This window comes from Rattus rattus, chromosome 7 (assembly GCF_011064425.1).
Source record: "Rattus rattus isolate New Zealand chromosome 7, Rrattus_CSIRO_v1, whole genome shotgun sequence".
NCBI lineage: Eukaryota > Metazoa > Chordata > Mammalia > Rodentia > Muridae > Rattus > Rattus rattus.
Genome location: NC_046160.1, coordinates 32,161,651 through 32,169,045, shown reverse-complemented (window position 1 = coordinate 32,169,045; position 7,395 = coordinate 32,161,651). Strand labels below are relative to the sequence as shown.

At 45.7% G+C, this 7,395-nt stretch overlaps 1 protein-coding gene across 1 annotated transcript in view; it reads left to right on the top strand.

Moving 5' to 3' along the window:
- The first annotated feature begins 2,447 nt into the window (after positions 1-2,447).
- Cyria (CYFIP related Rac1 interactor A) overlaps positions 2,448-7,395 on the top strand; it is a 67,182-nt gene continuing 62,234 nt past the window's right edge. The window contains exon 1 of the mRNA XM_032907483.1: positions 2,448-2,612. The gene's annotated coding sequence lies outside the window, so the exon portion shown is untranslated. The remainder of the gene's footprint in view (positions 2,613-7,395) is intronic.

The window sequence follows — 7,395 nt, the reverse complement described above, 5'->3', positions numbered from 1 at the left end:
AGTCAACAAAATGGGTAGGAGACATCCTGGCAGGATCTTAGCCGTGCCGTGGAGACTCAGTGCTCTGACCTTCTGGGTTGTCTGGATGGAGGTACCCCATCCCCTTTGGGTGAATGAGATTCACTTACGCCTTCTGATACCACTAATGATTTGAAAGTGGCTGAGAGAGAAAGCAGATGGTGGTGACGTGGGAACGCTCTCCTAGAGTCTGGTCACTCAACAGCTTCCCTTTTGTTTCTAGAACCTTTCTGGTTCACCTGGTCTTTTCAGGCTTTGCCAAGAGGAGATGGTGTTGTCCTCTAACCCTTTGGAAACTCACTTTCTTTATCATTTACACGCAGCTTTGTGTTGGAAAGGCCAGATTATGGTTCTGGAAATAAAATTTATGGGCACTCACCCACAGGACCCTCTTCCTCTTTTACACCACACCCTATTTTCCAAAAACACAGGTTCCAGCTCCACAAGTCTGCTCAGAAAACACTCTCTCACAGAGGGCGTTTCAAAGTGACTGTTTTCTCTATCATTTCCTCCCCCCACTTCACTTCCTGTTTTTTTTCTTCCTCTTTCTCCGCCCCCACCCCATCTCTCCTGGCATGTCCCCGATGTCTGAGAACAGGAACAGAGCCCAGAGCGTTGATAATCATGATTTCCTGTGGTGCCCTCTGGCTGCAGCTGCTCAGAGCCGAGGCTAGGAGTCCAGCCTCCGGGGCAGGCAGGGAGCTGGGCAGTAACCCTTGGCTTTCAAAAACCCCTCCACCCTACCCAAAACAGAACCTAGTACGAATAATTCTCCCTGTCTTTAGAACAAGACAGCTTGCAAAACACTTTGTCTTACATTTGAGGAAGACAATGAACGCATAGACAACTTTTGATTTTTCACCCCAATAACTATAATCCAATTGATATGAACAGAAAGATCTGAGAGTTAAATGTGGTCCTGTTTCTCTTTCTTTTTTATATTTTAACTTTTGACCATACTCATCTTGCTACCCCTCTTAACCCCTCCCTCTACTGGTTACACTCTTTTTTCTCTTCTTCCCAATTAGTCTTCCTCCTCTTTCCTTGCTTACGTGTGTGTACGTGTGTGTGTGTATGTATGCATGTATGTGTATGTGTGTATATGTGTGCATGTGTATGTGTATATGCATGTGGGTGGGCACATGAGTGTGCAAGGAAGCCTTCTGCAAATTCTACTCATCTCTTGTTCTATAGTGCACTTTCTTCATGCCTCAATAAGCGTAGCTGTAAAAAGTTCACGATTTTGGTTGTTTGTGAAAATAGAGTGAATGTACCTAGTAAGGACAGTTTTAAGCCAAATTGGGGAAACATCGGTATAGAATTCACATGGTATGCCTGGCAGATAGGATTTGGTTAGTAAATGTTAGATGCTAGATACGCGCTTTGTTTCTTTTGGTTCATTTTCTGTGTAGAAAAATGGCTGATCAAATAAATACACAGGTAGGTAGGTTAGAAAATCCTTTTAAGAATTGGTACTCAAGCCAAACGTCCATATCTTTTCCTATTTTTGTACTAGATAGGGAGGAAGGGAGGAGGGAGAGAGAGGAGTGGGGGGAGAATTGTTGCCATTAAAAATGCAGAGGCCACCTACTGCTGTGTCCCTGTCTACAGTCTTTCATAACAATATTTTTATAATGAGAAACATGGACACCATCCCAGCCACATACCCGAGATGGACTGTTTTACCAATTTAGTTTCTTCATGGTAAAACCATAAAAGCTACAAAAACAGCAGTCTGTGGAAAGCGTCACCTCCCTTTGTGAAATCTGTTTTTAAAGGGGAGCTGAGACATGTCTCGATGTGTACAGTGCTTGCTATGCAAGCATGAGGACCTATGTCACATGTTCAGTATTCATATTCTACTGTGCCCACATGATGACCTCCTTAACCCCAGCACTCAAGAGGCAGACACAGAGCATCCCCAGAACAAGCTAACTAGATAGACCAGCCAACTAGGTGAGCTATGGGGTCAGTGACAAACCCTGCCTCAGTGTCTAAGGGGCAGACTGACTGAACAAGACACCCAGTGCCAACCTCTGGCCTCCACACACATGTGTACACAACACATGTGCACACAGGTGTCCCCATATGTGTGTGAACATGCATACACACATACACAGTAAAAGCCTTCCCATTCAGAGCCAGCCGCCACTCTTCAGTCAGCCTGACCACTAGGCTGCATATTTTAAAGTTCCAGTTACCAGAGAGTCAGAATCTCCAATCTGGATCCGACTCCCAAGTTTATGAAAGATGCCGTTTTCATCTTTGAACCTTAGTTGCCCCCAACTACAGAATGAATGAATTGGGCAAGTTTATCTCGTGGGTGTCTTTTAACATCACTCATTCCTGATTCTGAGATTTTCTGTGCTTGGCTTAAAAACTGCATTGTGATGGGAAAATGCCTGGAAACTGCCTGTCATCGTAACACAACTTCGATTCCCTTTCTACAGTACCACTCCCATAAGCACAGACACCAGACCCGCCGGGACCACAGACTTGATTTGGAGAGCTCCTTCCTGTGGCCTCATAGCTGCTCTGCTGGTTTGCCTCTTCAGTCTGGATTGGTGACACACAACCACTGGAGATATTTCCAGGTAATGAACTGCTGTGCTTGAGGATGGCTGGGCATGGTAACTAGCATTTCAGTGGGAAGTGTGTAATGGGCACGTTTGTGCGACACTCGGAAGTACAAAGTTCTGTTTGTCATTTTTGATTAGAAGCTGTGGCTCCTACCGCTGTGTCTCAAGAAAAACCAAATGAAAAGGGACGTAAGCAAGAATTGACATGTACTCCAAGGAAGCTGTGATTAGGAAGTGGTCTGAAGCCTCTGGGCGTTTTTAGTTGTATGCTCAATGGTGTCTGGAGTATTTGGGCATGAAGCAGGAGATTAACATGACACACAGGGAGGGAGTATATTAGTTGAAGTTTTAGTTACTTCCCCTTGTATCACCCATTTAAGATGAAGCACAGTTGAAGCCCTTTCTGTCTTTCTTGGCTAAGCAGATTTAGGCCAGCAAAAGTTCTTTGATAGGCAGCTTCCAGAGGTGAGATTTTTTGATGTCCTATGAGAGACCTGGTTTGCATCCTATTTGCAACAGTCTTAGGGAGAAATGCACTTCATGGAGATGTCACCCAAGGGCACTTGTAATACACAGTCTGTAGCGTGTGTGCCAATTCTCATTGCCCTTTTCCTGATTACATATGTGTTTCGCCTATGTCCCTGTCCCTTACTTAGCCCCACCCATTTTGGACAGTTTTTGTCTTCCTGTGAGTAGTACATAGTCTATTTGAATTTCTCCACTGAATTTGCATACAATATGGGCTGACAAGCCTTCCCATTTGACTAAAGATCTATATGGGTTTAAGCTTTCTGGACTCTTAACTTATTAGCACACCTTTCTCAGGAAGACATGATAAGACTAGGGAGGCTGAAGGCAACATTATTACACTGAAAGGCATTACCTGTCTGCACCCTCTGTGCTGAAGCTCTTTTTCACAGAAACAGTCCTCGGATTCCTTGAAAGCTAAATTAGAAAAAGTTCATGAGCATAAGACAGGCCAGAGCTGAGTCAGGTGACCACCAAGGTGACCCCATGGTCAGGTACCAGAATCTTCAACTCCATACTTGTTTCTTGTTTCTGTGATGAATAGCCTATCCTCGGCCTCCCTGCCTTCCTTTCCTCCTCTTGTCTTTTACCTCCATAGTGCCCCCTGAGTTGTGGTACCATCCCAAAGAGCGAGAACAGTGCTGTAAGCTGTGAATTAGAATGAGCCTGGCGTACTCAGCTCTGTGTACTGACTCAGTGGCCCAGCCTGTGTCTCTACCTGTAGTAAGGAGTCAGTGGTTGTGTCCGGAGCTGCCAGTGAGGACTGAAGGACGTAATCCATTGACATAGTTTCCAGTGAACCACAGCAAAGGTTAGACCCTTTCTCCACCCAACTCCTGCACAGCTACTTAATCACAGCTCTAGCCCCATAATGGGTTCTGTGAACTGTGTGCCTATAATCTGTGGGCAGACGACGCTGTCCCCAAGATCAGTCAGTCCCCAGCAGTTAAAGAAGGAGAGCCTGTCATCAGGCTTTGTGTTCCAAGGCTTCTCTTTGGCTTGGGCCAGGGCATCCTCACCAGCCTAACCATTTGTAAAGCTCTCTGTGTGCACCGCCATATGCAATTTCAAGACCCACCCCCCTCCCAACCCCTTGACCATACCCTTGGTTCCCTGACCTACCAATTATAAACCTTCTCCCCTCCAGAAATCTCTTCCCTTCCAATCAGGATACGCCTATGGTCCAGAGGTAGGATCATGTGACATGTGATTTGGGGCAGGTGTTCTCATTTGGGACTCGGCCAGAAAGTTCAGTTCCAACTCCAGTGTCCTCCAGAAGTTCTTCCGTGGCTGTTAACTGTTTAGGGGCATTTGCCACACACCCTCCCCCCAGCCATCCATTCATTCAGCAAATATTTGTAGCGCATGTGTTATGCGGCACGTGGTAGGTGTCTCTTGGCGCTAAGGCCAAAAGTGCAGAAGGAAACAAAGTTCCTGTTTGCAGGGAACTGGTATCTGAGTAAGGCCAGGGATCAGGAATGATTAGCATGTGTACAAGTACTACAGAGAATGCATTCAACACAAGGGCTGGGGTGGGTAGAGCAGACAAAAATAGCTTAATAAAGCTGAGGCAGAGGGGTCAGGCTGTCCTCCAACAGGTTGGGCCAGAGACTCCTTCCTGATAAAGAGTTATCCCAGCTGCGTCAGAAAATGAGGGACAGTGAGGTGAGAAGGAATTGCTGAGACAAAGGCTTCAGGGGAATTGTGCTTGGCCTTTCTGTAGCTAAAAGTAGCTAGTGGAGGAATGCAGGCAGAGTGGAAGGAGGGGAAGGCAGGAAAGTGTGGGCAGCTAATGAGGATCCTTGCAGGACACTGTCAGGACTGCAGTGTTTATGTCCTAGCTAGCACTGCCTTTGCCATTCCTCTCTCGTCCCCAGTACACGTCAAAGCCTCATCCCTAAATAGACACAAAGATAAGTGCTCTCACCTCATGGAGTATTAGTCATCCATTCATCAAGCCTTTTTCTGGGCTCTGACTCCTAAGACTGGAGATGAATGAGTCTTGGCCCTGGCCTTAGGAGTCTTCCTGGTGCTCCTCCACAGCTCTGTGGAGAAGTTCTTCACTAGGTTAGATGGTAGTGAATAAATACCCTAATTGGATCACAGTAAAACCAATTTGCTAATATTGGGGTTTTTTTTCCTCCCAGAACCACCCAAAGATCATTTCTACCAGTGCTTCTGGGGCCCATTTACATAGCAGGCTTTTGCCAGGACTTGCCTTCAGGCCAAGGGGAGATCCGTTCATTCCATAAATGCTCCGATGTTCTTCTCAGTCAGCACCTACATTCAGACTGCTGATTACAGTCTGCGCCCATGCCAGACTTGTTTATGGGCTTATCGGGCCCTGTAGTATGCAACGCATAGTTACCAGCAGTAAGGCCAAAAAGGTGTTGGGGAAGCCAAGGAAAGGCACCGACTTAGACTCAGTGCAACCAAAGGCCAAAGTGGAGAAGCTCCCAGTATGTGTGTGTGTGTGGGGGGGATCTTCTCAGACCTAGTCCAGAAATCTACAGGTAAAAAGCATCTTCTTGGTAAGATGTGGTGAATCTCTAGGACCTGGAGCAACGGGAGCAATAGCCCTGGCTCTGGTGTGGACTCTGCTTTCCTAGTGGCTGCAGCTGGAATTTAAGAACCCTCTACAGAGCACAGCTGTCAGAATAGGGTCTTTTAGGCCAGGCCAGGTAGTTTGAACTTACCTGTGGATGGTGTAGTGCTCTTGACAGATTAAACAAAACCTGATTGCCATGGCTGGGGAGATATGACCCGGTTGCCAAGGTGCTGGTCATGCATATACGAGGACCTGAGTTTGAGATCCAGAATCCATGTGAAACAGATCCAGATGTGGTGACCCACTCTTAGAATCCCAACACTGATGGATCACAGACAGATGGTCCACAGGGCTTGCTGGCCAGGAAGCCTAGCCTCCTTGGTGTGTTCGAAGATGTGTAAATCCTGTCTCTGAAAAGTAAAAACAGAAAACTAGGTGATCAGTTCTTGACTAGTAGAACCGTGTATCCTACACACACACACACACACACACACACACACACACAGACAGACACACAGACACACAGACACACACACTCACACACACACAAAATGCTCTACCAAAACATCTCCCCCATGTATACACACACACAAATATGTGCATCCAAATACACATGAACACACACACACTACACACACATACACATGTATCTGCACACATACACACACAAATATATGTGTACCCAAACACATGAATCTACATACACACAGTGCACACACAGAAATATATGTGTAACCAAATACACATAAACACACACAGTCACATACGTATATTACATGGTCTGATAGGATTGGAGTACTGTGTTAGTGCACCGGTTGCTGTGAGAGACAGATGGAGCTGAAGCCTTCTTTCTAATAGGCAGACTGCCTGGCTAACATTCCTACTATTCTTATAGAGGCAGAGATGATAGAATTCGAGTCCTTTATATTTTTCTTCAGTTGGAAAATAAATGCATGATTATCTGTCTCTTAACCCTCTATCCACTGACACCAAAATAGAAGTTTCTCTTTATAAGCTATTCGTTTAAAAAAAAAAGGAAAGAAAAGGAAAGGAAAGAAAGAAAGAAAGAAAGAGAAAGAAAGAAAGAAAGAAAGAAAGAAAGAAAGAAAGAAAGAAAGAAAGAAAGACTAAGTACATTATGTGCTTTTATTTCAGGCATGCACTGAGTTTGGCCTGTGAATACCAACAACTGGACATATTAAAGAAGTTTGCAATTATTTGACAGAGACAAGGGAGCCAATAGTCAGGAGCAGCTCGTAGATAGGAACCCTGACATGGCCAGAGTGGTATGGGCGGGCTGAGGAGCATGCTGTCTCTTTCCACAGACATCGGAGAAGGTCTCTGTAGGGTCCATAGGAGCTGGGCATTGAAGAATGAGTAGGAGTTGGGAGTTGGGCGAGAAGTACGCCTGGTACAGAAACAGTCTATAAATAGGGACCAACGTTCAAGTCTCCGTGATAAGAGTGGAGAGAACTTGTCATGCGAAGATCATGCCTCAACTCGCTTTTTAAAAATCCATTAGGAGCTGCCTCCTCATCCTCCCACCTGTTCCAACAGTGACTAACAAGCAGCAAATTGACTAATTTGCCTTGATCTCCTCTCTGACCCCATGGAGGAATCTATGAGCATAATGAGATAAGAGGCACCAAGAAAAGAAGGGGAAAGTGGATTGGGAGGGGAAGGAGGAGGAAGAAGAGGAGGAGGAGGAGGAGGAGGAGAAAG